Source organism: Ascaphus truei, chromosome 2, assembly GCF_040206685.1.
Source record: "Ascaphus truei isolate aAscTru1 chromosome 2, aAscTru1.hap1, whole genome shotgun sequence".
NCBI classification, from domain to species: Eukaryota; Metazoa; Chordata; class Amphibia; order Anura; family Ascaphidae; genus Ascaphus; species Ascaphus truei.
In genome coordinates, this window is record NC_134484.1 from 183021719 (window position 1) to 183040112 (window position 18394).

Here is an 18394-nt window from a genome sequence, read left to right on the forward strand (position 1 = left end):
TAGTACAAATGTTTAAGATGGAGCAAGGTTAGGAGAGGGGATTATGTGAGTAGTTGCTCTGGGATAGGTGGTCAAGCCTCTGGGGGGGGTAGGGAGGGGGGGGAAGGAGGGAGTGGGATTAACCATTAGATTACGTTAGCATTTATTAAGGCATTGCATGGCAATGCTTTACTAACCGCTAAGGTGCCTAGGGGGGTAGGTGGTGTAGTTTTAGGTTGATAATAACCATTGTGTAACCCTTTGTGGCCAGCTAGTAATTGAAATCTATGATTAGTTGGCACTTTTGGTTACTAAAGGGTTAATATGCCCTGTAATGTATTAAAAGTAATATTTTATCACCTTTTTCAGGTTGGTTTAGCTTATCTTATTGTATATTGTCCATTATATACATTGGAAAGATAGGGCTAACGCCAGCCTGGAGTAGCTTGCATTATTTCTAGCATTAGCCCCTTTCCGATAAATATCCAAAATACGGTATTATTAATTTTTTGTTATTGAATGCAATATTTTTAACACGTTCGTTAAAAAGTGCGATATTTTCGATGGCGAAACATTGGTGTGTTACACTATAAAAATAACGCACTTTTTGGCGATAATACCGTATTCTTAGATTACCGCAGCTTGATGTATCCGGCCCATTATATTCTAATTCACTTGTTATTTAACCAAGATTAACCAAGTACTTTATCTTATATACTGAAAGTATATTATACTTTAGTATTATATACTGAAGTTTTTTCACATTTGTATGGCCAATCTCTTTGCCAGCTGCATGCTCCTTACATGGAGAAGCGCGGCGATTATATATTTGTTTTATCTTATATACTCATATACAACTTCCGATGAATCAACTTCTTATATAAGGTTCTTCAATGATTTCAATGAAGTATAAGGGTCTTTGTTCTGTACTGTATTTATTTCACAGCCATCACCTTATTCAATGTATATGCTATACCCTGTACAAATCACTTCCTTATGCTAGGTGGGTATTTTTATTTACCATAATACCAAACCATGACTATGTATGTGATGATGTGCTTGGACATGAATATGTATAAGTTGTACTGTTATATATGTAACGGTATTTCTGGCCCGGCCTGACCCACCCAATCTCACATTGGCCCCTGTGGTCTAACCGGACCCCATTACAGTGTGAATATGCCTGATGGTGCACCTGCTGGCTACAGGACTCCTGAGTCTCCCGCATGATGGTGTGTGGGGAGAACCCGTCTGACAGGCAGCTGAGGTAGTGTGCTGAGTCTCACCTAGTTCCAGTGCAGCGCCTCCACCTCACCAGGGTCCCTGCGTCCGCATGGGGATGATCCTGACGAGGAACTCCTCCGTGGTGCTCCTCTCTGTACACTCATTCCACAGATGTACACGAGAGGATTTCTGAATGAACACATCTTTATTGAATGATGTGGGCTAGCTGCCCCTCGCAGTGGAATTCTAGCCTCTCATGATTATCCACTCTGCTTCCCTTCAAAGGTGATTCGTTCCTTTAATAGGGATTCCCTATCCCCGCAGGGATCACTATCCTGTGCCAGGTCCCTGGACACAGTCTCCTCTGGAGTTACCGCAACTCTTCCTCTCAGCAGAACTCAGGTCTCATACCAAGACTCTCCAGCAACTCCTGCTGGGCTTGAACTAGAACTAAGAACTATACAGCAACTAACTTTTGAGCACAGTGCTGTGCCTTATGTACTTTCTGAGGCTGACACACCTCTGACATCACTAACCATGGAGTCAGAGCATGTGACCAGTCCCAGCCATACACAGGGCACCCCACCAGGGTGTGAGGGTAAACCTCCATAATTACTGCTGGCATGCCCACACTTACCAGGCCTTACTGCCAACAGGAGAGATGACTGTAGGCATTTTACATGACCGCTACATTCTCCCCCTGGTGAATCCCATCGTCCTCGCTGGGACCTAAATTTGTACACCTTCTTCCAGGAAGCACTGTAACATAGGACATAATTATGTTAACATTCACATACAAATTTTCAGAATACCATAACAATGAATACAGTACATTCCGCCAAGCCCGCCCCGACCAGCAGCCACGAACCCGCGTAATGTGTTAGTACCCCCTAAAAATAGTGATCTGGGTCAGGTTTTCTCACCTCCCTGTTACCCATATCCAGGACCGTGACATAGTAATGCCTAGGCGATCCTCTCTCTGGCCTATAGGTCACCCTATGTTTGTGGACATTTCTCCCTATGCTCCACACTCGCATCAGGGTGTCTATCCTTTCCTCCGCCTTCTTACCTACAATGGCACTCCCCCTATTGACTAAGTACAACTCTATAGTCTCTTGGAGCCACCTTTCCCTATTGTCCTCAATTTCATCCATCAGGGGCTCCGGAACATAGGGATACTCCAACCCGTGGGACTTTTTATACCGGACTATTATAGCCCTCTCCGCCCTACTGACCCTGGTCAGATCAGCATTACCTGCCCTCCCAGGTAACACCCATGATAGGGGCTCATCATGATCTACTGGATCTGACAGTGTGTCGGGACCCATGGGCGCTATGTCTCTACGCTCCAGTTGGAACCACCTCTCCTGTAATTCCCTGTCCCTCTGCTCGGGTGTAAACTCTCCCTCTCTCCACCAGAAATCTACCACGTCCTCCCGCCGGATGAGGAACCGAGTACGGTCCATCCATGCGGAGTACCCCTCAAATAGTGGAGCCCACCACCGGGTCTCCTTAAAGGGATTAGGCCCTGGTTCCCGGTCGTCATCAAATGAAAATACCCCTGACGACCTTGTGGATCGCGAGTTGAACCACCTCGAGGACCCCGGAGCCTTTACTGCCGGTTGGGGTGCTGTATCCGCCACCCTCAATTCCCCTCCTCCCCGTGAATCACCTTCCGTAGCTCCGCTGAGCTGCCTCTCCCCAGTCCGTTTTTCCTCCCCCCCCAAAGGTATGTCCACAAGTTCCAAGCTGGGCGGTGAACCCGGTGACCGTGTGATAGGGGTAGGGACATTAGCTAGGGCATGGGGTTGGGTATAGGGGCATGGGACGGGACCCCACGGGGTTACGACCCGCTCCTGGCTGTCCGTAGACTGGTCCAAGGATGATGTCTCACCCTCCTCAGTCCTGAGATCGTCTCTCCATTTTCTGGGCAATACGAGCGGTCGGGGACCTTCCCCCAATCGCCGAAGCGTCGCTGCTTCCCCTTCCTGGGTTCCGCCGTCGCCACCGGAAGTGACGTCCTCCCCGGAACCGGAAGCGTCGCCATCTCGCGTTGGACCCCCATGCGGGATCTCTTCTTCCACGACGACATCCGGTTGCTCCGCCGTCGCCACCGGAAGTGATGCCGTTCCTCCACGTGCGCGTTGGGCCTGGCGCGGCCCTTCCAGCGCTTCGCCGTCTGTTGTGACCAGGTAAGAGATAGGGCTTTTTGGCTTACCCGTCCGCAGGGGTGTAGGCGTCTCTCTCCCATCTCCGCCAGGTCCTGGGATGGCGGGACTCCGTCGGTCGGATCGCCGATCTGCGGGGGACGTCCGGTCACTCACCCCACGGGGCGTCGTTCTTCCCGTCTGTCTTTTCCGCTCCGTTTTTGCTACCGCCAGCTCACGAAGGTCCTCATCAGAGTAGTCCCCTCGCCCCGACCTAGGGGTCGCGGGGCGGGGTGAAAGTCTCTTTGCCCCTGTCGCGGGGTTTAATCCAGCCGCCTCAATGGCCAGTGACCCAGCCGACTTGACCGGCTCCAGTCCCCTGTCTCCGGGACTCGCGCGGTTGATCCACAGCGCGCCCGGGGACTCAGCAGAGCGCCGTGTCACATCCACCGGGGGGTCAGCAGGCTGTATTGGGATGAACGTGGGCATAGGCCACAGATACAAAGTCCCGCAATGAGGGCAACGTGCCATCGTATTCACAGTACCTCCGGGCAGCCCGCATTGTAGGCAGAGCCCGACCACCGTCTCAGTATTGGCCACCCTCACCACCAGCACCCCGCCGGGCACTGAGTAGGGCTGGGTGGAGACCATAGTGCCCACAGTGGAGGAGCAGGCCATTCTTTGTACAGGAGTCACTTCCTGTACAGGTCTCTCCTTCTCTGTGGTTCCTCGCAACTGACTGGTGGAAGTTGCTGGATCCGCCACTCCCTGCTTCGGCTCCTCCTTTCTCTGACAGAGTTGGAACCCGCCCCCAGGGGTTGCAATAATGGGCGGGTCCCACAGGGGAATATCATGCCCCTTAATTAAGACCGCACCTCTCTCAGTCCTGGTGGGCGCGGTCTGCGTTTTCGCGCCAATTTCCTCCCCAGAGCTGGAGTCCTTTCCCGCGGCTAGTTCCCGCCTTCTCCTTGCAGCAGCTTTTTGCACAAGGTATCTTTGCTTGCAAATCACCTCCACGGCCGGAACTACTTTTTGTAGTGGCGCCGTCTGGATATCAGTCCCTGGGCCCAGTGGGTGCATCCCCACAGGCCATAATTGAAAGTCACTCCCCCTGGTAGAAATCAGGGGAGGGTCCCATAAACTCAACGGTTGACTCAGCACAGGGGCTGAATTAGTCACTGTCCATCCCGGCGCAGCCATAGCTTTCGCGCCATGCCCCCCATCAGGGCGGGGCTCTGCTGTTCGCGCCATTCCCGGCCAGCTCTGTGCAAGTCCTGCAGCAGCCATTTTTTCTGCGCCTGGCCCATGCGGTTTCCCTAGCAAGCGGGAACCGCCATTTTGGTTGGTTTTGGCGCCCAAAAAGTCCATTCGTTCGCTCTCCTCACGGGGTTCTCCCCCAATTATAACAATTTCTTCACACTCTTCAAGGGTGGCCCCTCGCTGTCCCATACAGGATAAAAACGGGGCAGCCATAGCCTTCGCTCCGCTCCAGAGCAGATTGGTCAATGACAACTCGGCGACAGTCTGCTCTTCAGTGGGTTGCACGCCACGGGTGCCCTCCCCACCAGCCTCTGGTCGCCATTTTATGTTCTCCGCACCACGCGGATCCTCCATCCTCTCGTAGCAGTTGTCGTACATGGGGCTCCGCTCTGCGGGGCAGCCACCACACCGATACAATAAAGATCAGCTTCAGATGCACCACCACATGTGTACCTTATCTAGGTGTGACCCAGTGTTGCACTACCTCAGGCTAGGCTCACTCTCTCAGTGTCTGCTGTGACTCCTTCCTCCCAGTCTGTGCTCCCTACGGTGAGTGTCTGGAATGGGCTAGGTACTCTGGCTCTGCCATGCAGTACTTGGGGCGTCTACCTGTCTTGGTCAGCCTAGCGCAGACCCTCTCCAGGACTCCTGACCAAGTTAACAGGCTATCCCTTCTGGCATCCTACCAACTAGCACTGCCTCAAGGTGACTCGGTCAGCTATAGCCCGCTCCAGACCCCTCACTCCCTTCAGGCCCCTAGGTTGTCCCTGCGAACTGACAATATCCCGTCAGCCCCCTGACCACCCCTAGGTCCGTCCCTACTCAGCACAAAGTGGCAGCAGACACTCTCCCTGTTTCCAAGTGACCTAGCTAAAAGCCTGTCCTGTTGACGGATCTGATCTCAGCAGCGCCTCCAAATGTAACGGTATTTCTGGCCCGGCCTGACCCACCCAATCTCACATTGGCCCCTGTGGTCTAACCGGACCCCATTACAGTGTGAATATGCCTGATGGTGCACCTGCTGGCTACAGGACTCCTGAGTCTCCCGCATGATGGTGTGTGGGGAGAACCCGTCTGACAGGCAGCTGAGGTAGTGTGCTGAGTCTCACCTAGTTCCAGTGCAGCGCCTCCACCTCACCAGGGTCCCTGCGTCCGCATGGGGATGATCCTGACGAGGAACTCCTCCGTGGTGCTCCTCTCTGTACACTCATTCCACAGATGTACACAAGAGGATTTCTGAATGAACACATCTTTATTGAATGATGTGGGCTAGCTGCCCCTCGCAGTGGAATTCTAGCCTCTCATGATTATCCACTCTGCTTCCCTTCAAAGGTGATTCGTTCCTTTAATAGGGATTCCCTATCCCCGCAGGGATCACTATCCTGTGCCAGGTCCCTGGACACAGTCTCCTCTGGAGTTACCGCAACTCTTCCTCTCAGCAGAACTCAGGTCTCATACCAAGACTCTCCAGCAACTCCTGCTGGGCTTGAACTAGAACTAAGAACTATACAGCAACTAACTTTTGAGCACAGTGCTGTGCCTTATGTACTTTCTGAGGCTGACACACCTCTGACATCACTAACCATGGAGTCAGAGCATGTGACCAGTCCCAGCCATACACAGGGCACCCCACCAGGGTGTGAGGGTAAACCTCCATAATTACTGCTGGCATGCCCACACTTACCAGGCCTTACTGCCAACAGGAGAGATGACTGTAGGCATTTTACATGACCGCTACATATATTTTCTGACCTGTGACTTCACTTGAATCATTGGCACGAATTCCAATTGGTTTGTGTTTTTCTATACACAGAGGTTCAATACAGAAGCGTTTGGATTACTCGTCCATCACTCAACCCCTGGGACATTGTGCACCTGGTCCGCTACAATAACATTCATGGCAAATGTTAACTGGACTTCTTTATATTTTGATCTAAGTGCGTCGGACTGCTTTCTAGATGTCCAAGATAATATATGACTTGGTATGCTTGATGTGATTTCTCACTGTGTTGGAGAGGTTTTGGTAAACAAAATACCTTGTACATACTGGTTGGGGATTTTATCCAATCATACAACGATTTTGCTATTAAAATGATTGAAGTAACTGGGATTTGACCTATTGATTTTTTCGCTCTCTAGCGTACCCACAGTCAGGAAAATGATAAGGAGAATGATACAGGTGTTAATACCCAGAAAACCTGTTTTATTTGTTTAGAGCCAGGGGCAAGATGCTGATCTAAGCTGTATGACCTTGCTTGGAATTACAGCGACAGATGCTCAAAGAAAGCAAGCCCCCCTTTTGTGCCCTCTCCTCACTTTATTAACACTTCTGTACTTTACAAAATAATGTTGCCGTGAAAAACAGCATGATGTTCATTATTCATTTAGATTGTTTCCCATAAAAATAGCACCATGTGCAAACATTTACAAATGTCATTCCATGGAGGAAATGAAATGTGTAGGTACCCACGACCACTCACTTCCATCACACTTCGACCACTGGTTGGAACCAAAGGCTAGTTATAGCCTTTCAAAACTAAGGCTGTCTCACATTTTAATCTGGTCTGTAACTGTTACATACACCTATAATATATATTTTCTTTAACTGTGCATGCAATGTCTTGTACTGTATATAATGTATACCCTGTTCACTTATGTAACTATATCAGTAATCATGTTGTATTTGTCTTAACTCTATGCCCAGGACATACTTGAAAACGAGAGGTAACTCTCAATGTATTACTTCCTGGTAAAACATTTTATAAATAAATAAATACATAAATAAATAAAATGGCCCATACATTAAGAAAATGTGGCAACAGTTCTAGGAGATTAGCTGTGCAGTGCCATCTGCTGACAAAATAATGAAGCTTTTTAAAAACATTTTCTTGACAACTTTTTGGAAAATTCAGCCCACTAAATTAGAGACATTTTTCTACACACAAATCTTCAGGCTTTAGATGTTGTGAACTCTTTCTCCGCACCTTACCTGCTCTCATTACATGTGCAGTACCTCCCAGAAATAAGCAGAGTTCTAATGCACTTGTATTACTTAACTATGTCCGCTCTGCATTCAATCTCAGCTAATGCAGAAAAAATTTAACTTTTGCAGACCTTTTAAATATACCATTTCAATTTCTTAATATTTACCAAAGTAAGCACATAAGGTTATAGGAATACAGTTAAGCCAGAGGGGGTTTATTTGATAGGGGAAAAAAAAAAAAACACAACTCACAGGCTAGTTAATGAAAGTACCACCAGAAGGTGAATATTTTTTCATCTTTAACTACTAGATGTGGTGTCATAAATGTTTGTTCGTACACAAGCATGTTTTTCTAGTTTTTCTAGTTTGCACACTATTTTGATGTTGCACAAATTATTTTACTCGTCTACTTTTTATATATGTATTTTAACATACAGTACAGTATGCATTTATGTTGCCAAGTTAAGCACTTTCTGACAAATTTGCACTTTTAAAGGAGCAATCTAGCCTAAATAACCTCCATTTTGTTTTTTTACAGGATTGGATCCAGAGGCTCCTTCAGAGCTGAACCGTTCAATTTTTGACCCTATTTCCAGAGATACTTACTGGTGAGGTTACCAGTATCACTTCCTGGTTTTTAAAGGGGATTTAGATGGCCATCCAATAGGAAGCCACAACCGATGATGTTGCAGCTTCTTATTGGCCTGAGATTTGGCAGACATTTTGTTTCCCCTGAGGGATATGTAAGCTCACCAATGAAAATTGTGGTGTTTGGCCCTAGGGGACTCCTGGTTCCTACCCTGTAAAAAAACAAAACAAAAAAACAAACAAATGGGGAAATGAAATTGTAGTAGGAAGTGCATTTTTGTTACAATGACTGTAAAGCATACAACACATTTTGTATCACTTGGCTGAATTTCTGGCAAACACACTGTACTTACTACTATTTGTGTTTTACAGCCAGTGGCACTAAGGTATTAAAGTGTGATGGCACAAGGTACTTTTTCATACCTACAGTAGCAACTTGTTTTTTTCCGAACGCACAATTTCACTTTCTTTTTAACCAATATTTTTTTTATTATTTATTTTAGAAAAACAACATAATTTTAATGCAAAAAATTTCACTTAGGTTTTATACAGCCCAAAGAGATTTATTTCAATGATTTATAATATATATATATATATAATATATATATATAATATTACTCCAACAGTACCCTAACTTTCCCAATTTTACTACGGCCTACTGCAGAACTCTTGACTAAGATATTAAGAAGTTTAAAGTGGAATATTTAAAAGTTTTGTAGATTGGAAATACCTGTATTAGTTGTGGTTGAGTGCTTTGAAGATCTGAATAAAACTTTAGAATAGTAAAGAGAATAAACAAAAGACCAGATGAGAAGATTGAATCCTTTAGAGGAGAGTTTAAAGGGAGGAGAACTGTGCCTCACTGCAAGAGATGAATATCTTAGCAATGGCCTTCTACCCAGTGTGATCAATGAGCTGATAAAAAGGATTTGTTTTTTTTAAATCATAAAATAGGAGTCCCTCTGTAGGTATCCTGATATAGAAGATAGAGACTGTAAGAGAATAGAAGATTTTAGACCAGCAGAAAGGTTTAGGGGTAAATATACTGTGTGCTCATTTGCATGTACAGATGCAGCAGCCGTTATTCGAACAAATTTCAAAATGGATTTCAAGATTTGTCCGTGATCTGCACAAGTTTTGCCGGGCAGACTATTGTGGGTTGTGTTTTGGTGGTTATTACATATTTTAATTTAAATTTTATTACTAGTGTATTGTAGCAGGGGGTCTCCGGAGCAGAATCGTGTTGATTTGAGGTCCGGGGACCCCCTGCTTCCCGAGATACAGGCCCCGTTATGGGATGCCGGTATGTCCTATGCATTTTATTCCCACGGTCACGTTATCGGGACATTTCAATGCACAGGAGATACCGGCACCCCATAACGGGGCCTGTATCTCGGGAAGTAGGGGGTCCCTGGACCTGAAATCAGAAATGATGGGGCCCAGGACAAATAAAAGGAGCAGGCCCCCCCCCACCCCCCATAGCGCACCTACCGCAGAAATTAATTTTTAGCGCGCAACCTTTACTTAACTTTTTTCTTGTTAATAACAAAACATTACAATGCAATTTGTTTATTTTAATATTTTCAACAAAAGACAGAGATACCCAATGCTACAGTACATCCTATGTGAAAAAAGACAAGGGTGGGGGGGGGGATTCATTATGGGATTGGGGTGTTCCCTACCTGTCTTCTGGGTTAGGGGGGATTCTGATATCTCCTGTGTGAAGCTTGAGAGTCAGATCTGGAAGAAAGCAGTATAGGTTATTTCGGTGTAGGTATAGGGCAGTTAAGATAAGACAGAGAGAGTGTGGGTGAAAGAGGGAGACAGAGAGAGACAGTGGGTGTGTGGGGGGGGGGGGTGTTTTTACTGACTTGTGGGTGGGTGACTGGGTGACACTTGGGTGGGTGACACTTGGGTGAGTGACTGACGAGTGGGTGGGTGACTGACTGACTGTGGGTTGGTGTCTGTATTAATTCACAGACTCAACCACCCCCACCCCCACCCCCACACTCCCTCTCAGACACTCTCCCTCTATCTGACTCTCTCCCTCTCTCTCAGACTCTTTCTCTCCCTCTCTCTCGGACTCTTTCTCTCCCTCTCTCTCTGACTCTCTCCCCCTCTCTCTCTGACCCTCTCCCTCTCTCTCTCTGACTCTCCCTCTCTCTGACCCTCTCCCCCTCTCTCTCTGACCCTCTCCCCCTCTCTCTCTGACCCTCTCCCTCTCTCTCTGACTCTCTTCCTCTCTCCCTCTCTCTGAGTGACTCTCTCTCTGACTATCTCTCTGACTCGCCCTCTCTCTTACTCTCTCCCTCTCTCTCTGACTCTATCCATCTCTCCTCCTCTCTCCCCCTCTCTCTGGCGCTCTCCCCCTCTCTCTGGCTCTCTCCCCCTCTCTCCCCCACTCTCCTCCTCTCTCCTCCTCTCTTCCCCTCTCTCCCACTCTCTATCTGACTCACTTTCTCTCTCAGACTCTCTCTCTCTCTGACTCTCCCTCTCAGTCTCTCTGAATGACTCTCTCTCTGACTCTCTCTCTCTCTGACTATCTCTCTGACTCTCCCTCTCTCTTACTCTCTCCCTCTCTCTCTCTCTCTCTGACTCTCTATCTCACACACTCTATCTGACTCACTCTCTCTCTGATTCTCTCTCTCCCACTCTCTCTCTGACTCGCTCTCTGACACTCCCTCTGACACTCCCTCTGACACTCCCTCTGACTCGCTCTCTGACTCTCTCTCTGACTCTCTCTCTGACTCTCTCCCTCTCTCTGAGTGACTCTCTCTTTGACTCTCCCTCACTCGCTTCCCCTCTCTTTGACTCTCTCCCTCTCTCTAACTCTCCCTCTCTCTAACTCTCCCTCTCTCTGACTCTCCCTCTCTCTCTCTGACTCTCCCTCTCTCTCTCTGACTCTCTCCCCATCTCTCTGACTCTCTCCCCCTCTCTCTGACTCTCTCCCCCTCTCTCTGACTCTCTCCCCCTCTCTCTGACTCTCTCCCCCTCTCTCTGACTCTCTCCCCCTCTCTCTGACTCTCTCCCCCTCTCTGACTCTCTCCTCCTCTCTCTGACTCTCTCCTCCCCCCCCCCCCTCTCTCTCTCTCTCTCTCTCTCTCTCTCTCTCTCTCTCTCTCTCTCTCTCACACACACTCTCTCTCCCTGACTCTCTCTCTCTGACTCTCCCTCTCTCTGACTCTCCCTCTCTCTGACTCTCCCTCTCTCTGACTCTCTTCCTCTCTCCCTCTCTCTGAGTGACTCTCTCTCTCTGACTATCTCTCTGACTCTCCCTCTCTCTTACTCTCTCCCTCTCTATCTGACTCTCTCTCTCTCCCTCTCTCTGACTCTCTCTCTCTCCCTCTCTCTGAGTGACTCTCTCTCTGACTCTCCCTCTCTCTTACTCTCTCCCTCTCTCTGAGTGACTCTCTCTCTCTGACTATCTCTCTGACTCTCCCTCTCTCTTACTCTCTCCCTCTCTCTCTGACTCTCTCTCTCTCTCTCTCCCTCTCTCTGACTCTCTCCCTCTATCTGACTCTCTCTTTCCCTCTCTCTGACTCTCTCTCTCTCCCTCTCTCTGAGTGACTCTCTCTCTGACTCTCCCTCTCTCTTACTCTCTCCCTCTCTATCTGACTCTCTCTCTCTCCCTCTCTCTGACTCTCTCCCTCTATCTGACTCTCTCTCTCTCCCTCTCTCTGACTCTCTCCCTCTCTCTGACTCCGAGAGACTCTCTCTCTGACTCTCTCTCTCAATCTCTCTGACTCTCTCCCTCTCTCTCTGACTCGCTCTCTGACTCGCTCTTTGACTCGCTCTCTGACTCGCTCTCTGACTCGCTCTCTCAGACACTCACTCTCTCTCTCAGACACTCACTCTCTCTCTGACACTCTCTCTCAGACACTCTCTCTCTGACTCTCTCCCTCTCTCCCTCTCTGACTCTCTCCCTCTCTGACTCTCTCCCTCTCTGACTCTCTCCCTCTCTGACTCTCTCCCTCTCTCCCTCTCTCTTTGACTCTCTCCCTTTGACTCTCTCTCTGACTCTCTCTCTCAGACACACTCTCACACACTCTCACACACACACATTCACACACACATTCACACACACACACACACTCTCACACACACACAGACACACACACTCACTCAGACACACACTCACTCAGACACACACACACACACACACTCACTCAGACACACACATACACACGGGAGAAATCGGAATTGGGAGTGAATCGGAGCAAGGGGGGGTGAATCGGAGCAGGGGGGAATCGGAGCAGGGGGGAATCAGAACGGGGGGGGAAATCAGAACGGGGGGAATCGGAGCAGGGGGGGTTATCTGAACGGGGGAGGAATCGGAGCAGGGGGGAATCGGAATGGGGGGGGAAATCGGAGCAGGGGGGTAAGGGGGAAGCAAGGGAGGCATGGAGCAGACTTACCACGTGCTCCATGCAGGAGGAGGCGGGCCTCGCTTTGCAAGCTCAGATAGAGCTTGTGCGGGCCAAAAAAAAAAATCCTGGCAGCGTGCCAACACGCCAGCCAATCAGGAGAGGGGGGAGGTTTTTTCTCTCTTCCCTTTGCAGGGAAGCGCACGCTGCCTGGCACATCGCGAGCGCGCTAAATCCTGTCACCCGGTGGTGACCGGGCGACGGGATTTATCGAGGGGCACGGCCGCGCAGGGGGCCCTGGCGGCCAGGCCCCCTGACTCACGGGGCCTGGGACCCCAGTGCCCTCTGTCCCCCGCTGTTGGCGGCCCTGCCGGAGACCCCCTGCAACATTACTGTAATGTTTAAAATTAAATAAAACCCCCGCGATCGCCTGTGAGAGGCGCGCAGTTAGATTCAGTTTCTCTTTTACTACGCGTCTATTACAGAAAGGCAGACCCCGATAGGACTCACACAGTCCCTGCTGTGTTAATCCGATGGCCATTAGTCTGCCCCGGCAAAACTTGTGAATATATATCTCAACCTACACGCGGCACAAAGCAAAATGTACCCAGGTAAGTGTTCGAATAACGGCCGCTGCATCAGTAATTAACCAGAATCCCTGTCTGCAGTGGAAGCACTGGATGCAAAGTTGTATACCTGTCTGAGACCTGTGAATGTGCTCATAAGTGCTTTTTTAAATGTATTTGTTTTCCATGAGAGGATCAAAAGGGGCTGCAGGATTTCCCCGATCTCCCAGAGCTGGGAGAAAGCAGGGCAGTTGCTAGGGCACTGGGCAGTTTACTCTATCCTGATTGGCTGCATTAATCCAGCAACAGCCAATCAGGAGGTGGTGAAAGGAACCTGCAGGGTGTGGCCAAGCATGGAGGAAGAAGCAGCATTGGCAGGATAGAGGTGATGCAGAGTGTGTGTGTGTGTGTGTGTGTGTGTGTGTGTGTGTGTGTGTGTGTGTGTGTGTGTGTGTGTGTGTGTGTGTGTGTGTGTGTGTGTGTGTGTGTGTGTGTGTGTGTGTGTGTGTGTGTGTGTGTGTGTGTGTGTGTGTGTGTGTGTGTGTGTGTGTGTGTTTCTGTCCTGTTGTTGTGTGTGTATTTGTTCTGTCCTGTTGTGTGCCTCCTGTGACTCTGTCTGTCTCTGCCACCAGTCTCCTGTGACTCTGTCACCTGCCCGCTCTGTATCCTGTCACTCTCTCTGTCCTGTGTCTCCTGTGACTGACTGTCCTGTTTTGGGGGTCCCTCAGCAACTGAGCTCTGTGATTAAGGGTGCCTCAAGAGATCAAAGGTTGAAAAACACTTCTGTAGAGATTGCTACATAAACCAATCACGTGAGCAATTGAAAGATGATAAGAAGTATACCACCCTTGACATAACTCTTGGAGGAAATGTTGCTAAAGTAGCCTATGGAAATCACACAAAAAGCCAGATTGGCACAAACAGCATCTCCCCAGAATTATAGATAACCATCCAATAAGTAGTATATAAAGGATACAGTACAACTTGAGAAACTCACTTTGTAGATCTCAGTTGCAGCTTGTCTGTTCTTGGTCTCCTTCTGATGAGGTCAGTCAGGCCTGGGACCCGCTGCGCCCGGCGGCGCGGGCGGCCGCACGAGCGTTCCCCACTAGCAGGGGAATCCTCCCGAGCCGGTCCCGGTCCCCCCTGGCTGCACAGCTTACTACACGCTTTGACGCGTCAGCCGCTAGGGGATTCAAGAGAATTGTAATCCCAAGCGTCGACGCGTCACGTGGTGTGGCTGTGAGCCAATGAGGAGGGGAGGCTTTGGGAGGAGGGGAGGCTTCGGGGAGCGGGGAGGAGAGTGTGGAGGGAAAGCAGCGTGAGTGCCTGTCTGTGTGTGTGTATGTGTGTGTCTGAGTGCCTATCTGTGTGTGTGTATGTGTGTGCCTAAATGCGTGAGTGCCTGCCTGTGTGTGTGTGTGTGTGCATGAGTGCCTGTCTGTGTGTCTGTGTGTGTCTGTGTGTGCCTGAGTGTGTGTGTGTGTGCCTGAGTGTCAGCGTGTGAGTAGGGCAGCCCGCAGCAGCTCCCTCCTGCAGCCCGGGAGCCCGAGCCAGTGGAGGGGGGGGGGGGTTAGCGGGTCCCTCTGCTTAAACCACGCCCCCTCCGCTTAAACCACGCCCTCCCTCCCTCCCACTCCAGCCCCGGCTCCCTACAGACCGCATATCGCGGTCTGTGTCTGTCAGCGCCCCGCCTGTCTGCAGTGCGGGCGCGCTGACTGAGGGAGCGGGGCCTTAGCCTCAGGGTGCACATTCTGCCTGGTAGAGTAGCAGCAGGAACAACTGAAGAAGTTGGCAGAGCACTGCAGGATATTTAAATGATGAGATTCAAATCCTGCAGGGCCTGGTTGTATTGTTATATACTGTATGTGTTACCTAATAAAGTTCAGGAGTAGCCTGGTATTACAAGGGGGCCTATGACTGATAGGGGGCCGGCTTACAAGCCACTCCCCTGGGAAGGAGGGGGTTTCCCTCTAGAGGTTAGAGTTAGGGTTCTGGGAGTTAGTTCTGTGCTGCCCTCCCTGCTATGAGGATACAGCAGTAAGTCTCTCCTGGATATGAGTGGGCTGAGGCCTTGCCCTGTTAGGCCTCGTTAAGGGTGCCAGCTGCAGGAGTTGGAGGGAGGGCGGGAGGGCGGCAGTGCGGCAGTTTGCTGGGCGATCTGTGTTTATCCCCCAGCAGACTTTTCAGCGTTGAGGAGGGGGCGGGGTTACACACGGCAGGTTAAGTATCGAGGTTGCAGTCATGAAATCATTCTCAAGAATGATTTCATTGGCTGCCTAGGTCCCAGTGACGCTGCTGCAGCTCCAAAAAATGAAATTTTCGTTTATTGAAACTGTAGCCAGCTTCAACTCCTGGCTTCGGAGACAGGGCAGTTGCTACCCTGACAACCAGTATTCAAATTGAATACTTTGTTTCTCACGGCAGCACGCACGGCAGCACGCCCTCCCTCCGAAGCCAGCACCCTGAACGAGGCCTTAGTGGGTAAGGTAGGCAGAGGAGGGGTGCTCAGTGCCTCAAGCCTGAGGTACTGCCTTCAGGGAATGGAACCTGTACTTATGTGCTGAACCTAATAAACTCCAGTTATACCCTCTCTGGTGTGATGTCTGGAGTGTGAACCAAGAAGAGTTGCCTCTGAGGTTCATCCTGCCTGCATCAAGGATCCTCCTGGGCTGGAGGTGCTGCGCTGACTGATGAACCATCCCTGATAGCCTGTCCTGATGTCTCCCTACACCACCTCGTGATCTCAGCCCTCCTGTTCTACCTAACAAGTATGCACTTGCACCAGAATACACCGGTAGGTATATGCTCTCACTTAGGGTGGGGGGAAAAGGTGCTGTACACCTGCATCTCGCTTTGATGACTCCCGGCCTATGAATGACAGATAAAGCAGAACTTGTGTATAGATAGATATCAAGAAAAGAGGGTTTCAACCAATAGAACAGCATGCTTCTGGAGGTTTATATTAATGAAATTGTAATATAAAATTTCAGGTAAGAAAATAAAACCTGATAACGGGCCTCAGTTGCAATCATCTGAAGTGCGCCAGAAGTCTCATGGTTGGCACTGTCTTGCTGGCATAGTTCATTTATTTTGACAAATTATGTATCTCAGAGGGATGTTGTTGATGTACTGCAGAATTAATGGAGTTTATGTATAATGCTTAATTTATAAGAGAATGCTTACCAAGACAGGACAGAATATATTTTATGCTGTCTAAAGTAATAATAAAATACTTACTTTGTGTGCTTTTGTTGACATATAGGCAAAGTATGGGACAGGTTGTACAAATGTAGTCTGGATTGGATGAATTTAATATAAGGATAATAGAAGAATTACACAAACAATCCTAAAGTCATATCAATAGTTGTCTTGGATCCTCTGCTAGATATCCCTAGTTTCAAAAATGAATTTTATATAAGATAATGGCCCATATTTACTAAACAGTCTCCTGCTGTAAGATATGTTCCAACGCTAGAGCACAACTAGCAACTCATTGACTTGAGTGGACTGTAAGGGGTCTTCCAGTGCTGGAAGGTGTTTAATGACGAGAAGGCTGATTTAGATATTTGTAAAATAATGGAGCATTATAGCAGCTATTTTCCAGGTCCAGGCTAAGTGGGCTTGGGGTCAACATTCAGACTGGAGCCTTTTGAGCAGTGGCGGATTAAACATATGCCGCCCATAGGCACTTACCTAGTGCTTCCCTCATCCTCCAGTGCCGCGCCATCCCGTTGCCATGGAAACATGACCCCGTGTGATGCCACCTATGCATGCGCGGCAGAAAGCCCAATTGCGCATGCCGCCCCAAAATGTTGCCGCCTTAGGCCTGGGCCTATCGGGAAATACCCACTACTTTTGAGTAAATGTGATCTAATATAGGGCTTTTCAAGCCTCTTCTCGGGGCTTTCAGCCAGACCATTTTTTTGTGTGTGTGTAACAATGCGGATAGCGGTCAAATTAGGCTAATCAACCTTTGTACAAATGCATTGGTTGTATATTCCTAATCTTGGTGATCCCTGTTGAGGTTTTAGAGCTTTCATGACACATATGTAATCACTTCATTACTGTAGTCTCAGCAGTTCAATTAAAACACAAAAGCCTACTGGTTGTCATAGAATTTCATGGTATTTCTCAAACAAACAATGATATGTACTCCAAATGAACCACCAGGATACCAACATTTCATAGCTAAGCCATTATGCTATGAGTCATCAAATTTAAATGGTGGATAGACAGTAACAATTGCCCCATATAAGAAACAGATAGTGTGGTGGAGTATCTGTTATGTTACTCCATGGCCCCTGTGTTGACTGCTGCATGCGTACCTGGCGCCCTGGCAGCTCGTGCACAGCTAAAAGCCGCAATCTGTTATCTGTAGGGAGCAATGGGAGGCGCGGCTGGCATGGCCAAAATGGGGGGAGGGCGCGCCCATGATGGGGGGGCATGCCCATTGGTCTACACTACCTGCACTCCTATTGGTCCAAACTATCTGCCCTGCCATTGGCTCCCCGGACACCACGTGACCGCATCGCCGCACGGGAAGACAACATTCTGTCTTCCCTGCTGGCTGATACGCCTTCACACTTCGTGAGTGCCCACAACAGAAAGCACTGGGGCCTGCCTGATAAGAGGTCTATATCTGGTGTGCGGCACGCACACCGTTGCGCTCACCGCCGTGACCACTGGGGACCCGGATTTACCTAGTCCTGTGTTCTTCGCCCCCAGGCATGGGGGAGGAGCATCGATAGCCTGACCCAAAGAGATTCAGGAGTCATATTTCAAGAAAGGGAAACCAGAATATATAAAAATATTATTTTATTACTGGGGAACTACAACTAGAATACAAATAAATAAATAAAATTAACAATACAGCTGCATTTGAATGCCATGTTCCCTTTTTAATATTTACCTAACTCTCTTGCACTAGCAAAGGGTCATTCAATTTGTTGGTAAGGCCTCCTATAGCAACACATTGGGGCCGATTCACTAAGCTCCGTTAAGTGGCTTTAAGAGCGCAATGTACCCTTTAAGACCAATAAGGCTGCAGTGAGATTCACTATGCAGTGATAACTGCGCTTTATCGCTCTTAAAAGGGCTTTTGCGCATTTTGCGCCGATCAGGCTATTGCGCTGCTTTTTGCCAGTACAGGAGATTCACTAAGTAGCGCTAAGTGAATCGGCATTAAAAAACGCGCCTAACAAACGCGCCAGCTAAAGGCAGGCGCAAAAGGAGCTGGACTTAGAAAATATTTCTTTGTTTACCTTTTTGCAGGCACACCAT

The 18394-nt window shown here is 48.9% G+C and overlaps 1 long non-coding RNA gene across 2 annotated transcripts in view; it reads right to left on the minus strand.

Annotated features, from left to right (window-relative positions):
- Positions 1 to 17521, minus strand: part of LOC142488611 (uncharacterized) — a 53522-nt gene extending 36001 nt beyond the window's left edge. For both annotated transcript variants that reach the window (XR_012799530.1, XR_012799531.1), the window contains exons 1-2: positions 17440 to 17521; positions 9864 to 9921 (exon numbers count right to left, since the gene is read on the minus strand). This is a non-coding gene — a long non-coding RNA (uncharacterized LOC142488611). The remainder of the gene's footprint in view (positions 1 to 9863; positions 9922 to 17439) is intronic.
- Positions 17522 to 18394: the final 873 nt, after the last annotated feature.